This window comes from Mauremys reevesii, linkage group 1, assembly GCF_016161935.1.
Source record: "Mauremys reevesii isolate NIE-2019 linkage group 1, ASM1616193v1, whole genome shotgun sequence".
Taxonomy (NCBI): domain Eukaryota; kingdom Metazoa; phylum Chordata; order Testudines; family Geoemydidae; genus Mauremys; species Mauremys reevesii.
Window position 1 is genome coordinate 272,196,869 of NC_052623.1, and position 19,809 is coordinate 272,216,677.

The window sequence follows — 19,809 nt, forward strand, 5'->3', positions numbered from 1 at the left end:
CACAAGCCAAAAGAGGGAAATAACAGGTTAAAATATTATGATAAATTAGATGTATTCAAATGGTCTGTCCCTGTTGAAATCCACCTCAGATTTATTTAAGGAACTATGTGAAGCAATCTTAGAACCATTAGTTAACTTCAAGAACTGAATGAGTACTCCTATCTTTCCCCTTTTTGTCCTCCCCTTTTATAAACTAATAACAAAAGGGGAGGGTAAAATGGGGGAAGATATGCCCACTTATTTAGCACAGAATCACAATGTTGAGAACATTAAGGAATCAAAGGGCGTGAAGAAAATAAGTTATTTCATTGGCCATATACCAATGCCAGGATCCTGGGTAAAATAAATAGACTTGGAATTCCTCATTTATGAGCATAAGTTTGATATAGTTAATATTACTGAAACTTGATGGTATGAATTGCACAACGGGAATGATAAAAATCAATGACTATTACCTATTTAGGGATCAAGCGGGCAAAAGGGGAACAGGAGTGGCACTCTGTCAGGGCATTGCCTGCTTCTGATAATTTTCTTTAAAGTTATCAGTTATCTTAAATGCTTGTGGCTTGATGTCCAAACAAATAAAGCACACAATGGTGCCTGTTACAGACTACCAGTTCACAGTAGGAAATAAGATTACTAGCTCCTGATGCACCTCTTGATAGTGAGTAGGAAAAAAAAGCTTTGTGACCCTGGGGTACTTCAGTTTGAGTACTAGCAGTTTCATGGTGCCAGTGCTAAAATATCCTTGCATGAGGAACACATTTTTAATAATGGACTCTTCAGTCTTGCAGAGAAAGGTGTAACAAGATCCAATGGCTGGAAGTTGAAGCCAGCCAAATTCAGACAGGACATTTTTTAACAGTGAGAGTAATTAACCATTGGAACAATTTACCACAGTTCATGGTGGATTCTCCATCACTGGCAATTTTTAAATCAAGATTGGATTTTTTTCTAAAAGATCTGTTCTAGGAATTATTTTGGGGAAGTTCTATGGCCTGTGTTATACATGAGGGCAGACAAGATTATCACAATGTTCCTTTCTGGCCTTGGAATCTATGAAAATTCATGGAGCATGCATGAGAGGCTAGAGAACTATATTTAAAAGAGGAACAAAGAGGACCCAGGAAATTATAAACCAGTCAGCCTGTCTTTGATACTCAGAAAGATACTGGAACAAATTAATTTATAATTTTGATAAATACTAGTTAACATGAATTTATTAAGAACAAATCATGCCAAACCTACTTAATTTCCTTCTTTGACAGGGTTATTTGCCTAGTGGATTGGGGGAGGAATACTATGTGTAAATATATTTTGATTTTAGTAAGGCTTTTGACACAATCCTACATGATATTCTAATAAACAAACAAAGAAAATGTGGTCTAGATGAAATAACTATAAAGTGGGTGCAAAACTCATTGCAAAACTTTACTCAGAGTAGTTATCAGTGGTTTGCTGTCAAATGAGGGATATATCTACTAGGATTCCACAGGAGTCTATCCTGTGTCTAGAACTAATCAATATGTTTATTAACGACTGAGAAGATGGAGTGGAGAGTATGTTTATAAAATTTTCAAATGACACCCAACTGGGAGGGGTTACAAGCACTTTGGAGGACAGAATTAGAATTCAAAAGGACCTGGATATATTGGGGAATTGATCTGAAATCAACAAGTTAAATTTCAGTAACGACAAGTGCGAAGTGCTACACTTAGGAAGGAAAAAATCAAAATGCACAAATACAAAATGGGAAATAATTGGGTAAGCAACAACACTGCAGGAAAAGATCTCTTAGTTATAGTGGATCATAAATTGATTATGAGTAACAATGTGATTCAGTTTCAGAAAAGGCAAATATTCTGTATCTTGTGTATTAACAGGACTGTTGTATGTAAAACATGGGAGGTAATTGTTCCACTTTATGGAGGATTGTGTCCAGTTTGGGATACCACACTTTAGGAAAGTTGTAGACAAACTGGAGAGAGTCCAGAGGAGGGCAACAACAAAGATAAAAGTCTTGACCTATGAGGAAAGGTTTAAAAAATGGGATATGTTTAGTCTTGAGAAACGAAGACAGGGGGAGGTGTGGGGAACCTGATAATATGTTAAGGGCTATTACAGAGAAGATGGTGATCAACTATTCTCCATGTCCACTGAAGGTAGGGCAAGAACTAATGTGCTTAGCCTGCAGCATGAAACCCTTAGGTTAGCTATTAGGAAAAACATTCTAACTATAAGGATAGTTTGTCAGGGGTTGGCAACCTTTCAGAAGTAGTGTGCCGAGTCTTCATTTATTCACTCTAATGTAAGGTTTCATGTGCCAGTAATATAGGTTAACGTTTTTAGAAGGTCCCTTTCTCTAAGTCTAGAATATATAACTAAACGATTGTTGTATGTAAAGTAAATAAAGTTTTTAAAATGTTTAAGAAGCTTCATTTAAAATTAAATTAAAATGCAGAACCCTCCGGATCGGTGGCCAGGACCCGGGCAGTGTGAGTGCCACTGAAAATCAGCTCGCGTGCCACCTTCAGCACACGTGCCATAGGTTGCCTACCCCTGGTTTAAGTACTGGACTAGCTTATCAAGGGAAGTTGTGGAATCCCCATTATTGGAGGTTTTTAAGAACAGGTTAGACAAACATCTGTCAGGGATGGTCTAGGCATAATTGGTCTTGCCTCAGTATGTTGGGAGGATGGAGTAGATGACCTCTCAAGGATTCCTGCAGCTCTGTATTTCTGTGATCCTGATAACCGTTGAGCTCTGCTGGTATACAGGGGTAAGCAAGAGCATGGGATAGTATGGAAATAAAGCAAGGAAAAGAGAGAGTCACTTATTACTGGGGGGAAATCCTGACAGCCCTGGTGGGGACATACAAGTATGCCAAAACAAAAACAAGTTAAATCCCACAAATCCTTTCAAATCACTAACAGGGAACAAAGCATGAAAATATCTTGTGTCCATACAATTCCTGCCAAGAACTTTTTGCAGCTTCATTGTCACCATCACTTAGATATAGACATATCCTGGAAAGGGAAAGCCAGGGCCCAGGAGATAGGTATGGAGTTATACTAAGAATAACTTTTAAAAGTTTGCCATGTTCGCAATCAGAGAAAGGGGAGTAGGAGTCTAAAATGTAGATTTTTAAGAAGCAATCAGCCATGCACTTTTTCAGGGTTGAACAACATATGATGATGTTCTTATTCTGGATAAATGGGGCCTGGGTGGCTTGTCCTATGTTTTGAAGATGTTGTGAAGGATGAACTTAGTTCTCAGTTTCCCTTGTCCTCCTGCTCCCACCTCATAGTCTTTCAGTTGCATAGATTAGCCACTGTTTTTTCTCTCATCTGAATTCAAATAGCCTGGTCAAAGATAGTGCAAATCATACTTTTTTACTTGGAAGTGTAAGCCATTGCTTTGTTTCTGAGTAGAAAGAAGCAATAGGAAAAACACTGCTGATGGACTGTAACTCTGAGAAATGTGGGATTTCCCTTTGAAGCCTGGCAGTCTTTGGCAAGTGTTGCTATCCAAGAGGACTTCTCAACCCTGAAAACTTGCAGCTTTCATCCAGGTTTTCATAAAAGCAACTTGTGTTTGGACTCCAGCACTACAATGAATAAAACATATGATTTGTAAAATCACTTTTCCTCTGTTGTTTTCTTGAAACTTGTATCTGTTGGGGTAAAATGGCATTGCTGTATTCAAGTGGTTCCCAAACTGTGGGTCGGGACCCCAAAGTGGGTCACAACCCCATTTTAATGGGGTTGGCAAGGGCTGGCATTAGCCTTGCTGGGGCCCAGGACTGAAGCCCGAGCCCCACTGTCTAGGGCCGAAGCCCATGGGCTTGAGCCCTGAGTATGTGTGTGGGGGCCCTCAGGTAACAGGCCTCCCACCTGGGGCTGAAGCCCTTGGGATTCAACTCTTTCTCCCTCCTCCTCCCCCGCCCCGCCAAGAGCAGTGGGGCTTTGGTTTTGGCCCCCCGTCCCGGAATGGCAGGGCTCGGGTGGGCTCAGGCTTTAGTCCCCCCTCCAGGGGTCGTGTATCAATTATTGTTCTCAGCAGGGGGTCACTGTGCAATGAAGTTTGAGAACCCCTGCTCTACTCTCTGGACTGGCATAGGAAACCATCAAATCAAGATCTACTGACCCTGCCAGACTGAAATTTTAGGGCTTGTTAGGTTCTGTGAGATTAAACTCCATATTTCACTGAACCTTATTGAGGGAGGAACTTGGTGCTCAGGTAACAGGTCTTGTGTGGGATCCATGGAACTTTGAGCCAGCTGCTGTGAACCTCTTTTGCTGAATACTTGTTTTCAATTTGACAAGGATGTGAGAGCCAACAGAAGCTTGTTTTTATTTAGAAAAAGGAACACATGGATACTATCCTTGTACTGCAAGTTTGAAGACAACCCTTAGGAGGCTACCTACTGTAAAACTAAGTTGTTGATTGGAAGACAGAAATCACTGGTAAACTGGCTATCTAGATTCTTGACATTCAGAGAAATGATGAACGCAGACCAGCTTACATTTTTACTCAATACATAGTAGCTGGAAAACTACCTTGAATTTGTGTTCAATGTGGAGGTTGGGTATAAAGAGTGCATACACACCCTGGCCAGATTTTGCGTGCAGTGTCTGAATGTTTGTTTCTTTGACAGGAGAAAACAGGAAATAGTGTTAATGGTAAGTGATTGGACTACAGAAAAGTTAGTTAGAGGAAGTTACTTCTTATAAATATTCTCAAACAACCATTCTTTCTGAATTATGCCATCCCAGATCTTAATGAAAGTAGCAGTCTTCTACCTGCAAGGTTCTGGCAGGCAGAGGCACCAACTTCCTTTGTTCCCAGGTGGTGCTCGACCCCCACCCTAGGCTCCGCCCCTTCCCCAAGCCCCACTCCCATCCTGCCTCTTCCTGTCCCCGCTCCTCCCCCAGTATCTCCTGCATGCTGCTGAACAGCTGATCACCAGCAGGTGGGAGGCATTTGCCGGGTAAGGGGAGTAGCTGATCAGTCAGGCTGCCAGTGGATGCAGTCTAATGCTGGCCCTGCTCGGGGGACACCCTGAAACCTGCTCATGGCCCCCCCGGGCCAGGGAGCTCCAGACTCCTAGTTGAGAACTGCTGGGCTAGCTGAAAGAGACATTTAAATTGAGCAACACATGCCTGTAAAATGCTGATTGTGACCACTGTGGTGCTAAAATTCAGCTGAGCTGTCTACCTACGTATTGGTAGAAACCGTGGTCATTTTGCAGTTTAGAAATGGCAGGTCATTTTCAGGGACAGGAGGGATTGTGTCCCCTGGAGTTTTGTCTTAAATGCTGTTTTGTTTATTTGCACTGTTTCTTTAAAGAAGTTTGCCTGAAGGGGATACCTGACTGGTATAAAAAGCTGATCTATCAGACCAGCGCATCTGGAGGCAGTCTAAGGGCTTGGCTACACTTACAAGTTGCAGCGCTGGTGGAGGCTTTCCAGCGCTGCAACAACACCCCGTCCACACTTGCAGGGCACAACCAGCGCTGCAACTCCCTGGTTGCAGCGCTGGCTGAAAACCCATCCCGGCAGGGGTATAAGGAGTGCAGCGCTGGTGATCCAGCGCTGCTCAGCAGGTGTGGACACTCACCAGCGCTTTAATTGTCCTCCAGGGAATAAGGAGCTATCCCAGAATTCCTGTTCAGCCACTCTGCACATCAGTTTGCACTCTACTGCTCTTGCCTCAGGTGACCCGCCCTTTAAATGCCCCGGGAAATTTAAAAATCTCCTTCCTGTTTGCTGCAGCCAGGTGTGGAGTGCAATCAGTTAATCAGTTACAGGTGACCATGCCTCCACGCGGCAAACGAGCCCCAGCATGGAGCACTGGTGAATTGCAGGACCTCATCAGTGTTTGGGGTGAGGAATCTGTTCAGGCACAGCTGCGCTCCGGCCGTAGGAATTACGATAATCTTTGAGCAGATATCAAGGGCCATGCTGGATCGGGGCCATGATCGGGATGCACTACAATGCAGGGTGAAAGTTAAAGAGCTGCGGAGTGCCTATTACAAAGCCCGAGGGGAATCGACGATCCGGAGCTGCTCCCACGACCTGCCGTTTTTACAGGGAGATGGACGAGATACTTGGGGGTGACCCCACTGCCAATCCCAGGATAACGATGGACACTTCTGAGCAGGCTGGGGGACAGGAGGAGGAGGCGGAGGAGGCGGAGAGGAAACCGTGAGTGAAGCTCCTGGGATGGGGGAAGACACCCCAGAGTCCCTGGAGGCATGCAGCCAGGAGCTCTTCTCAAGCCAGGAGGAAAGTACCCAATCGCAGCAGCCAGCAGTTGCAGAAGGACAAGCAGAGGAGCGGGTTACCGGTAAGCGGCTTTTATTTTCTGGGTGGAAATGTTTCTGGAGAGGAAGGGGGGTTATGGCTGCATGCATGCCAGCCTCTAGATGTGGAATAGCCCGTTGATGTGGTCTATCACGTCGCGGTAATCTGCTTCAGTTATCTCAGCAAAAGCTTCATCCAGAGCGTGGGCAATATGCCTGCGCAGGTTTATAGGCAGAGCCACTGTGTCCCTTGTCCCAGTGACGGTGACGCGTCCGCGCCACTCTGCTGCCAGTGGTGGGGGGACCATTTCTGAACACAGGCACGCCGCATAGGGTCCCGGGCGGAATCCACATTGCTCTAAAAGAGCCCCGCTGTTCCCTAGTGACTGCAGTAGGAAACATCTTCCAGGATTAAGTCCTGTGAAAAATGTTGGGAGACTCTTTAGTGAAGAGATAGGAGATAAGATCACCCCTGCATCTGCATCTTCACTCAACCCCTCTAGCACTCCAGATTACCCGAAGCAACCAGCTCCCTCTATCACTCAAGCCCCACTTCTCCCTATATAAGTAAGCACCCTCACTCACCATTTCGTGGCTTCTGTTGTGTTATGCGTGTGGGAAAAGAATGCTAAAGTGAGAACTCCCTCAGTGTAACAATTCATGTCTGGAGATAGTGGATACAATGCTGCCCGTGTTAAATGTTGTCATTTCTGTGTTTCTACAGTGACCTTGACTACTGGACTGCCCAGATGTTCAACATCACAGAGGCTTCAAAATTTGAGAAAAAATCCCCGAAAGAGCAAAGAGGACATGCTGAAAACTGTTCTTAATCACTCTGCTCGAGAGAGTAAAGACTTGAAGGAGTGGCGAGAGAAAGAAAGCAGGATCCGCAAGAGAAATGCAGTGGCCAAGAGGAAAAGCACGGAGTGGCTGCTAAGCATCCTGGAGCGCCAAGCGGAGTCTATAGAGTCACTCGTTGCCATGCAAGCAGAGCACTACCGTGCTACTCCCCCACCCGCCCCGTCCTTTGTGCCTTGTGCCCCAATGTCAGCTCAAACCACCTTTCCCCAGCATCCAGGTTCTTACCACCACCAGCTGCCTCCAACACCTGTACGTTCCCCAACCAGCCCTGATACCTACCACCCTTACCCTCTGCATTCAACCCCCATCACCATGCAGTATATGCACCCTGAAGTGCAGGATTCATTAAACAGCAATCCAGACAGGACATATGCAAACTTGTGACTGTACAGTTCACCAACCCACACCCCTGCCCTCTTGTGTTCATGAAATGTTGTGTGTCTGTCTGTCTGTCAAGGAAGTTTTTTTCTTTTCAATAAAACAATTCTTGGATTTGAAAACAGTCTTTATTATAGCAGATAGTGAAAGATGCCTTAGCCCAGTAAAGAAAGAGGCACTGCAAATCATATTATTATTATGGATAATAGAATAACAGTGTAAGCAGTGCAATTCACTCCCATGCAAGGCAGCAAACATTACTGTTGGCTTTCAGCCTCAAATTCTTCCCTCAAGGCATCCCTAATCCTTGTAGCCCTGTGCTGGGCCTCTCTATTAGCCCTGCTCTCTGGCTGTGCATATTCAGCCTCCAGGACTTGAACCTCGGTGGTCCATGCCTCACTGAATGTTTCACCCTTCCCTTCACAAATATTATGGAGGGTACAGCAAGCGCATATAACCGCGGGGATGCTGCTTTCCCCCAAGTCTAGCTTCCCATACAAACATCTCCAGCGGGCTTTTAAACGCCCAAAAGCACACTCCACAGTCATTCTGCACCGGCTCAGCCTGTAGTTGAACCGGTCCTTGCTCCTGTCAAGCTTCCCTGTATAGGGTTTCATGAGCCAAGGCAGTAATGGGTACGCGGGGTCTCCAAGGATCACAGTGGGCATTTCGACATCCCCTACTGTGATCTTCCTGTCTGGGAAAAAAGTCCCTGCCTGCATCTTCCTGAACAGGCCACTGTTCCGAAAGATGCGTGCATCATGCACCTTTCCAGGCCAGCCTGTGTAAATGTCAATGAAACGCCCACGGTGTTCCACAATCGCCTGGAGAACCATAGAGAAATACCCTTACGATTAACGTACTCTGATGCCAGGTGGGGCAGAATAGGAATATGCGTCCCATCTATCGCCTCCACAGTTAGGGAAACCCATTTGTGCAAAGCCATCCACAATGTCCTGCACGCTCCCAGAGTCACGGTCTTTCTTAGCAGGATGTGATTAATTGCCTTGCAAACTTGCATCAAAAGCGATTCCCACGGTCGACTTTCCCACACCAAACTGGTTCCCGACCGACCGGTAGCTGTCTGGAGTTGCCAGCTTCCAGATTGCAATAGCCACCCGCTTTTCCACCGTCAGGGCAGCTCTCAATCTTGTGTCCTTGCGCGCAGAGTGGGGCGAGCTCAGCACACAGTCCCATGAAAGTGGCTTTTCTCATACGAAAGTTCTGCAGCCACTGCTCGTCATCCCAGACTTCCATGACGATGTGATCCCACCACTCAGTGCTTGTTTCCCGAGCCCAAAAGCGGCGTTCAATGGTGCTGAGCATTTCCGTGAATGCCACAAGCACTTTGGTGTCACACGCGGCAGGAGAATCGATATCGATATCATCGTCAGACTCCTCACTGTCACTTTGGAGCTGAAGGAATAGCTCGACTGCCAAACGTGTTGTGCTGGCGACACTCATCAGCACAGTCCTCAGCAGCTCGGGCTCCATTTGCCACAGAAATCGCGATTCACACAGAGAGTAAAACAGAAAGACACTCACAATGGCGCCAAACGCTGCCGGAAAGAGTGAATGCTGGGATGTGAAGCGATGCACCACGGGGCGCTGGCAAACAGGAAGCGGAATGACCCGCACACTTCCTTCCCCTTCCCACAATACTCAGCGCCAAAATGGGACGAGGTGCTCTGTGGGATAGCTGCCCACAATGCACCTCTCAATACAGCGCTGGAAAGTGCTGCAAGTGTGGCCACACTGCAGCGCTGGTAGCTGTCAGTGTGGCCACACTCCAGCGCTGGCCCTACACAGCTGCATGACCAGCGCTGTAACTCCCAGTGCTGCAAATTGTAAGTGTAGCCAAGCCCTAAGGTTGCAGATCTGTCTTCGAAATGTTGAAGCCAGCTTATTGTGTCTTATTTATATTCACAGTCAAGCTTTAAACAAAACTTTAATGAGTCACAGTTTTGTTTTAAGCAGCCACCACACCCATTTGTAACACAAATAAGGAGGATTATCCTTGATGAGGAATCCTTTTCAGCAAAGACTTGAAAATGGGAACTTCTCAATACAAAGGCAATAGTTCTAAAAGAGACGCTGTGAACATTCTTGCTTGAAGCCTGTAAGTAACACATTGTACAATATATATTTGTATTATAGATGTTTTCCCTTTGAGGGATCTTATGCAGGTAGTGAGCGGACACAATCCTGCTTTTGAAACTAGATGAGAATAAAATTGGGCACATTCAGACCAGAACAGACTGCTTATTAGGTAGCTAGCTATTTCCTCTTTAATGTCATCTTTAATTGTTACCAGTACTTCATTAATTCCCCAAAGCAATTCAAACTACTGAACAGGTAACAAGATAAGGAAGGGCTATTAGGGCAGGAACAAGCATTGAGCAGTGTTCTCCCCCAGAGAAAGGACAAGCTCAGGGGAATATTTGTAAGCTGTCTCTATGAGAACCAGAAAGATTAGTGGATCCAAATCAACCTTTTGGGGAGCAAATGGAGCAGGAAACTCAACTGCTGAGTTCTTTTCCCAGCTCTACTGCTAACTTACTGTGGGATTTTAGGAAAACCACTCAACTGCTTTTTGCCTCTGTTTACCAATTTCATAAAACAGTTCTTTCATGCCTTTCTCACAGTGATTTGCAAAATGCTTTGAGTTACTTAAATGATGGACATTTTATAATGGCCAGATCCACAAAGATACTTGGATGCCTAAATCCCTGTTTAGGCTCCAATGCGATCCACATAACTGCCACTTGGCTGCCACCTAACCTTGCAGGCACTCAGCTTACTCATCTAATTTTTGCAGTAAAAGTTCCCTAGGCACAGCCTCAGCAGAGCTTTCCCAAAAGTGTGGAGGGGTAGGGGTCAAGGCCAGGGCCCTTGGCCAAGATGGACGCTGGAGCGGGCCAGGAGCCATGGACCCTCCACCTGCCCAGGATGGGGGGGGCAAGAGTAGCCCCCACCCCGTGTATCTGCCCTGTGGGCTCCCTGCCCAGGGCGTGTGGAGGATTCGCAGCTCCCCACAGCTGCCCACATGGCTCTTACTCCAACCCGACTCTGGCTGGGGCCTTGGAGCTGCCACCCAGCCATGGTAAGAGCCATGTGGCCAGGCAGCTGTGAGGAGCCATGGACCCTCCACCTGCTCTGGGCTGGGGGCCCAGGGGCAGGGATGTGGGCCAGGGGCTGCTCTGAGCCCTCCCACCCCAGGCAGGTGGAGGGTCCGCATAGTTTAAACAACAGCCCCAGGCTTCCCGGACAGGCTCCAGCTGCCAGCCTGGCCATGGGGGCAATGTCTTGGGGGGATGAGGAGGGGTGGGAGCAGGAGAGCCCATGGCAAAAAGTGAGAAGGCCATGTCCTCCTGTCCCCTCCTTCCAGCACCGATGCCCAGGCACCTAAATTTCTGCCAGTGAGCAGGTACACTGCTGCCCAACTCTAGCTGATCAGGTGCATATCTCATGCCTAAGCTCCAGCACAATCCATGAACCAGGGGAAAACAAGTGTTTGTCTGCTTAACTTTCATATGGGGCCCAACCTGGTAGGTGTGCTCAGAGGCTGCCCACTGAATTGTGTCCCATTCAAAATCTGGCCACTGGACAAGATGGCTATGTCCACCTCAAAAACCTTTAGCCCCATGTTCAGAATACTATACTAACCTGGGATGTGGGAGACCTAGGTTCAATTTCCCCCTTAGGCAGCGGGCGAGAAATTATTTGAAGTGGGGTCTCTCACCTCTCAGGACAATGCTCTAACTGCTGATCTATTGCAGTGGTTCTCAAATTTGTTGTATTGGTGACCCCTTTCACAAAGTGAGCCTCTGAGTGTGACCCCCCCATCCCTTTTAAATATAAAAATGTTTTTAATTTATCATTTTAAATGCTAAATTTATAATCCTGTTTAAAATGAATTTACCTTTTCTCACCACTTTTAAATAAAGACAAACACATTTTTATTGAATTATTGTTATAAGCAGAATTTTTATTCTTTAATAGTTAATGTTTAATACTGGGAGTGCAAAGAAACTTGATATCACTTTTCACAGCAGACTTAGCCACTGTTACTTCTGTGCTGCTGCTGCTGCTGCTGCTGCTGGTGGTGGCAGCACTGCCTTCAGAGCTGGGTGGCTCATGACCCCCACATAATAACCTCAGGACCCCCTAATTGGTCATGACCCCCATTTTGAGAACCCCTGATCTATGGGATATTCTGATGTAGGGCTCCCTTAATCTCTCCTGTTGAAGCTTTTACACTGGTGAGCAGTTAAACAAATAATCAGAATTAAGTCAATGGGACTACTCACATAACTGCTCACCATTTTAAGTAAGAGGTTCACTGTCTAAAACCAAGGAATTAGAGGAGTTATTTAATACATCACACTTAAATACAGTCTTCCATGTGAAGATTTCAGTATACTCTACAAATAACTAATAAAGTTTCAACATAATACCTCTGTTGGGTAGGGCAAGCTAAGCACAGTGGGTTTTCAGATTAAATTGAAAAAGAGAAAATGTAGGCTGATTAGCAGGAAACATTTTCTGATTATGAGATCTATTCAACTTTGAAATAGACCATAAAGAAAGTGTTGGAAGGCCCACCCCTTCAGCAGGTAATTTATAAACAGATTAGACAAAGCTGTGGGTTGTATTATAGGAACAATCACACACTAGAGGATAGAGGAGAAGGGAAATGAATTTAGCAGAAAAGTTAAGGTGCAGAAATAGCTTCATGTGGTACTGTGACTGAAATGCAAAATGTACGCATTGTACAGAACCTGCCCTAGAATGACTAGGAACATTGAGTGGGAAAACTTGTATATCTTCTCATTGAGTTTATTCAGCATGTGACCTAATAGATCTTTACTTTATGATTGCAAAAACCAGCCTTCTATTCTTTCTCAGTTCACTGCATTTGTGACATCTGTGAATGAACAGGATAAGAGTAGGAGGTACATTATAAAGGAGAACCATATTACATACAGATACTATGATAATCAGTAATGATGAGAAAGAAACACAAACTTCAGGATCACGTTTGACAGAGTTTTGGTAACAACATTTTTCTAAAGTTTGCTTGCAGTAGTTTAAGGACTAATTTTAAAGTCATTCACTTTGTGCTACTTGCATAAATTCATTAATCCTGGAAGATGAGATATACCTTTAAGTTTTACATAACAAGTAAGGTGCTTTTCCACACAGCAAGAAATCTCTCTACTGCAATTACTTTGCACTATATGATGCATGGTGTCCCACAGAATATTGGTCACTTGAGACTGATTGTGTATTAAAGGAACAGATGATAAAAGATGAGGCTCATTGTCCCTCCTGCAGCCAGTTTAAAATGTGGTTTGAAGATTCTGACTTTGTAATGTAATTCCTACATCCAGGGAAGCACAGCTCAGAGACCACACTGGATCAGTTATCCCATTTTTCAGATAGGTTTGATTGACACATGAAATGGTTATGTATGAACTACTTGCATACAGTATTTGAATATTGAATAGCTCAAGGCCTTTTTTCTTTTTAAAATCCATGTAAAAAAGAAACTGTGTACAGAGATGTCAAGGTATTTATACAGCACTATGTAGCCTACAAGATTACAAATATGTTATAGACCCATTGGACACAACACTATATGTAGGGTTGAGTTGATTTTTGCACTTAAAATGGGGATTCAGTCTAAATTTATAACACTTACTAATACAGAATGAATTTTCTGAAAATGTATAAGTAAATATTAATATAGCATTTGAATTAAAATTAAAAATAGGCCCTCTAAGAATGTCAGTAATTGCCTCACTGGTCAGAGGTGTCAGACACCTGGCTTACTTGATATGCTTGCATGGCATGTTCAAATAAAGAGAATCAGAAGAGGAAAGAGAGAGAAAGGGTAGAAAGTGGAGGTTACTTACCTGTAAATGGAGGTTCTTTGAGATGTGTGGTCTCTACCTGTATTCCACATGTGGGATACGCATGTGCACCATATGCCTTAGTCCGGAATTTTTAGTATTGGTCCACACATGCACCGTAGCTCTTCTCATGCTCCAAATCAAGGCTTTAAGGGACAGTGTGGGTTGACACCTCCCCAGTTCCTTCGTTTACCACAAATTCAGATAATCCACAGCAGAGGGGACAGAAGGCTGGTAGTGAAATACAGATAGGGAACACACATCTCAAAGAACTTCCAGTTACAAGTAAGTAACCTCCCTTTCTTCTTCGTGTGATGGTCCCTATGTGTGTTCCACATGTGAGAGAGTAACAATCAGTGGTCAAACAAGAGGTGGCTGCGAGGACACAAAAGTGATAGCTGACTGTAATACTGCTGTCCCCACAGCTGTATCTGTAGTTGAAGATTGGACCAAAGCAAAATACCTTGTGAAAGTGTGCACAGAGCTTCAGGTAGCTGTCCTACATATCTCTAGTAGAGGTACGTCTCTCAGAGATGCAACAGAGGTTCCTTGCGCTCTGGAGAAATGATCCTCTCCTCGGGAGTGGGGGGTGGGATGTGAGCTAGTTGGTAGCAAAGGATTATACAACCAGAGATCCATTTTGAAAGTCTCTGCACAGAGGCAGCAGAGAGATCAAGGGATCAAGCTATGGTAACAAATAATAGGTGTCTTTCTAATAACTTTTATTCTTTGTAGATAAGAGGCCAGTGCCCTTCAGACATCCAGAGAATCCCTTCATCCGAGGCACGTGGTTTTGAAAAAAATACTAGTAAACTGATGGTTTGACTCATATGAAACTTGGAAACTACTTCAGGGATGAATTTTGGGAGGGGGTACAGCAAGACCTTTTCATTATGGAAGGTAGTATATTGTGGGCCCACCATGAGTGCTCTCAACTTGCTAGTTCTTCTGGCTGATACTATGGTGATCAGAAAGGCCACTTTCATAGACAGGTGGGCCATACAGTGTGTGGCTAGAGGATCAAAGGAAGGTCTGGTGAGAGATGAAAGAACAAAATTGGGATCCCACTGGGACACAAACTCCATCAATGGGGTTGAAAGGATCGAAGGACCCTCTTTAAAAATGTAGCTGTGACAGAGTGAGTGAAGACTGTGCGATTATTAACAGGAGGATGAAAAGCATTGATTGCTGCTAAATGAACCCGAAGAGAACTAAAAAGAGAGAATTGAAGACTTAAGGGTAAATAGGTATTCCAGGACAGCAGGGATCCCAGCAGATTCTGGAGATAACTGGCCTTGCTGAGCCCAAGAGGAGAAGTTCCTCCATTTAGCTGAATAACCTCTTCTAGTAGAGTCTTTCCTGCTTTGGTTAAGGGTGGATTGCCCCACTCTGGAACATAAGTACTCTACATTGATGCCCATCCAAATACGGGGCTCTAAGCTGCAGTGGTTCCAGACTGGGGTATCTGAAAGTGTCCTTGTGCTGTGTTAGACGGTCCAGAAATGGGCAGGTGTTAATGTGCGGTTGAGACGAAGGCTTCATTAGGTCTGTAAACCAGAACTGTCTCAGCCTGCAATAAGGAGGATTTAAGCTCTGTCTTGATGGATTTCCAATAGATCAGGGGTCGGCAACCTTTCAGAAGTGGTGTTCTTCATTTATTCACTCTAATTTAAGGTTTTGTGTGCCAGTAATACATTTTAATGTTTTTAGAAGGTCTCTTTCTATAAGTCTATAATATATAACTCAACTATTGTTGTATGTAAAGTAAATAAGGTTTTAAAAATGTTTAAGAAGCTTCATTTAAAATTAAATTAAAATGCAGAGCCCCCCGGACTGGTGGCCAGGACCCGGGCAGTGTGAGTGCCACTGAAAATCAGCTTGCATGCCACCTTCGGCACACTTGCCGTAGGTTGCCTATCCCTGCCATAGATATTAATGTAATGGGAGGGAAGCCATACCTTGGGTGATCCTTATCCAGTGAAAATGATGAAATTGTCCCTGGAATCATCAGATCCAGTTTACCTTCCTTCTCTGAATACTCCAACAGAGCTGGTTCATAGTGGCAAATACAGCTCATGTACTGATCCCATGGGCCCCAATAGTGCCAGTAGGAGGGATCACCCAGCTGGGGAGGGCTGCCTGGCATAGAGTATTACCAGTCTCTTGCAAATCATTCTTGGCAGGAGAATGAAACCTAATCTTCTAGGGCTTCTGTCCAGGACTATATCTGCCTGATACCTCTGAGACTCCTGAGGAACTTCCAACTCATCGGAAGAAAAGGTCAGATCCTAGATTCCCAGCAGAACCAACAGTACCAATGGTTGCGTGCCAAGGCTCGCGGGTCTGAGGGGAGAACAGCTCTGCACCCTTTGAATAGCTTTCTCCTTTGGAGCAACTATGTCCCTGAACAGAGACAGGCCAGAGAGGAGGAGTGAATAAGGAAAGGGGAGAGCAAAAATGTCCTCTGGGGAATGACCCCATACTCAGAAGACCCTGGAGTATGGGGTCAGTCCACTGGTGGATCTGTCGAATCCAGAGCTTCCCTGATCATAGTGGAAGTGGGATCCCTCCAGGGCTGTGTTGGTATAGGCACTGCGTTGGCTCTGGATGTGGAAGGGAGCAACAGAGGGATGTTTTTCCTGTGCATTACATGTTAGAACCAGTAAATCCATAGCCATACACACCACTTTCTCTTGCTAAGAAGTTTTACTCATGCCTAAGTCTTTAGCACCTGTGCACACAGAGTCTCCCGACTTTAATGAGATTGGAGGGGATGCTTGCTTTTCGGGGCAGTCTTGGATGAAGACGATTTGTCCCTCTGCCTATCAGAGTGCCCCTTACTCTCATGGGAAGCTGCCTTTTTATGGTTAGAAGTCTTAGCTTGTGCTTGGAGGGGTGCTGCCTGTTTGATGAGGCTGATGTACCATAGGGTCTCCCCAGCCTGGATCTGATTGGGGTCTCATTGCCTGGCCCATCAGGTGTTTCTTAAGTCTCAGTTCCCAGCCCTCACAAGTTCTGGGGGAAAAGGAGAGACAAATGGTGCTCTGGTCTGAGATGTGAGCCTTGCTGAGGCAGCAGAGACAGCATCGATGTTCTTTGCTCACTGAAAAAAGAGCGTGGGCAGGAAACAATTTCTGGACTCTGGGCATAATCCCTGCCTTCCTGGGGGAGCGAATTCCCCAGAGTGGGGAAAAAAGGGGAACAACTACTTCACTAAACTATACTGGAGTCTAAAAAGGAGAAAAATACTAAAAACAATTTACAATATATTTACAGAAATGACACAGCAGCTGAAGGAGCTGAGGACAAAGATGATTCCAACTTAGACCATGCAGCAGTAAGACAGAACAGGCGAGGCGTTGGTCCGCACCATCCCATATATCCTCAGTTTGGGGAACAAGGAGAACTACAGTGCATGTGTGGACCAACTGACACCGCTTACCAAAAAATTCCAGACTCAGGCACATGGTGGAACCTGCATGTTCCACATGTGGAATACACACAGGGAACATCACTCAAAAGAAGAAAAGTTGTGCTCTTAGAAGTAAAAATATCCAAGAAGACACTGAATAACTAAACTTAGTTTAGCTAAAGGCCATATTCTACTTTGACCTTACTGCAAACTGTTGACATCAGAGGGAGACCCACTACAGATTGAGGGGGCATGTAATCCTAAATCCTAAATGTATACCACAGACAAGCATTAAAAATGGAATGTGGCTTTTGCCACAGAACAAATTTGATACCTGTCACTGGGAGATTGCTCAGGCCCAACTGTCAGTTCTTAAAGGTTATATGGCCACATGCTAGATTCAGGGATTAGTAAGAGAGGAATGCTGCTCTATTGGACCAGTTCAGATGCTGGTCAAGGAGACCACCTCCTCTTGAGCTTGCTTCCATCAGTTAAGGAGGTAGGACTACCCTTCTTTCCCCCACAGTATGATTTAGTGAGATTTTATTGGCATGATAAGTTATTCAGGTGTTGCCAAAGTTTAAGAAAAAAACACCTTCCTCAGCTATGTCAGGTGGATAGGACCCATCCAAGATAGGGTTACATACTGTGACAGGGTCAGGCCAGATGGCTACAAGAGAGTGGTCGAAGGTAGATACATTAGCTCCAGGTTAAGCAGGTCCCTTTTCCCTGGGTAAGATAACAGGGACTATTCCAGAACACTCAGGAACTTTCTAGAACTAATTAAGGCAGGCAGGCTAATTAGGACACCTGTAGCCAACTGCGAAGTTACTAGAATTAATTAAGGCTAATCAGGACACCTGGTATAAAAAGGCTCTCACTCCAGTTAGTGAGGTGTGCATAAGGAGCTGGGAGTGAGAGGATGTGCTGCTGGAGGACTGAGGAGTACAAGTGTTAACAGACATCAGGAGGAAGGTCCTGTGGTGAGGACAAAGAAGGTGTTGGGAGGAGGCCATGGAGAAGTAGCCCAGGGAATTGTAGCTGTTCCTGAAGGCACTCTAGACAGCTGTAGTCCACAGGGCCCTGGACTGGAACCTGGGGTAGAGGGCGGGCCCGGGTTCCCCGCAAAACCTCCCAACTCCTGATCCAACACAGGAGGATCTCTGAGGCTAGCAAAATCCGCTAATAAGCACAGGACCCACCAAGGTAGAGGAGGAACTTTATCACGATACATATTTGGAGTTTGATCCCCTGTGTCCATTTGTTACTGATCCAGTGGCAGATTGCTATGTAATACCATGCCATCTGTACCATTACTCTCCTTTCTCACTGCATCAGGTACAGTTTTGCTTCATCATTGTTTGATGAAGTCATTTATGACTCCTGATAATCTGAAAGATCTTTTTTGAACTTTCTTGTATTTTGGATATTGAAGAAGAAAGTGTCTCTGCTTCAATCTCTCCTCTTTTAAATTAGCTGTACAATAACTCCTCTCAGTGTTCAGGCTGTGTTTTGTAGCTACTAGTTTCCATTTTGTATTTGACTTATCCCCTTTCCCCTCCTACAGCCTACTCTTTGCTCCTCCATTCCTCATATCGCTGCTCTTTCCCTCTCCACAGCTCTTCTGTTCCTTCCAGGCTGCCTCACATCTCTACTCGACCCCTGCTCTACCCCCACGTCTGTTTCTCTCCAGCCCTTGGATCCCACAGTTCTGCTTTCTGGTGTCAGGGGAATTGAGCTGGATTGGACAGGGAGAAGGTTTTGTTTTGTTTGGCTGGGGGTTGAATATATAGTTGTAGAAACTCTTTATTAAAGAATTCACCCTTAATTCCCCTTTCTGAGCTACAAGAACTCCAACTCCACATCTCTGTTCTTCTAATAAGATCTCAAGCTAAACCAGAGAAGACTTTTGTTTTTAATCTTAAAAAATATTAAACAGCAGCAAAGAAATAGTTATTCACCCTGTAGAGCAGAGGTGGGCATCCGGCCTGCGGGACCATCCTGCCCAGCCCCTGAGCTCCTGGCCAGGCAGGCTCACCCCCGGCCCCTCCCATGCTAACCCCTTCCCCTGCAGCCTCAGCTCACTGTGCTGCTGGGCAGCTCAGCACCGGCGCATCCCCCGTGGGGTGGGGGGGGCAGGGAGGCTCACCGACAGACCCAGGGAAGCAGGTGGGAGGTGCGGGCAGCAGGAGCGCCGGGCGCATGGGCCGGAGGACTCAGGAGGAGCTCCAGGTGGCTGCCCAGCCAGCCGGAGAGAAGCGGTGTTTTAAAGGAGAAACCGCCGCTTCTCTCCAGCTGCACAGCTGCCCCTGCTCCTCCTGAGTCCTCCACCCATGTTTGCAGGGCCACATTCCGAAAGGGGCTGGGGGGGGGTTGGATAGGGGTGGGGTCCCAGGGCGGTTAGGGGCAGGGGTCCCAGGAGGGGGCAGTCAGGGGACAAGGGTGGGGGTTAGATAGGGAGTGGGGACCTGTTGAGGGGATGTGGATGGAGGGATGTGGATAGGGGCAGTCAGGGAACTGGAAGCAGGGGTTGGATAGGGGTGGGATCCCAGGGGGGCAGTTAGGGGCGGGAGGTCCTGGGAGGGAGCGGTTAGGGGACAAGGAGCGGGGGGGGGGGATGGGTTGGAGGTTCTGAGGGGGGCAGTCGGGGTGGGAAGTGGGAGAGGGTGGATGGGGGCAGGGGCCAGGCTGTTTGGGGAGGCACAGCCTTCCCTATCCAGCCCTCCATACCATTTCACAACCCCGATGTGGCCCTCAGGCCAAAATTTTTCCCACCCCTGCTGTAGAGCAACTATGGTTCTTCAAGATGTGTATCCCTATGGGTGCTCCACTCTAGGTGCACTTGTGCCCTCTGCACCTTTGATTGGAGATTTCTCACAGCAGTGTCCATTTGGCCTGTGCATGTGTGTTACTTGGTCTTGTGCTCCGTGACATTGTTA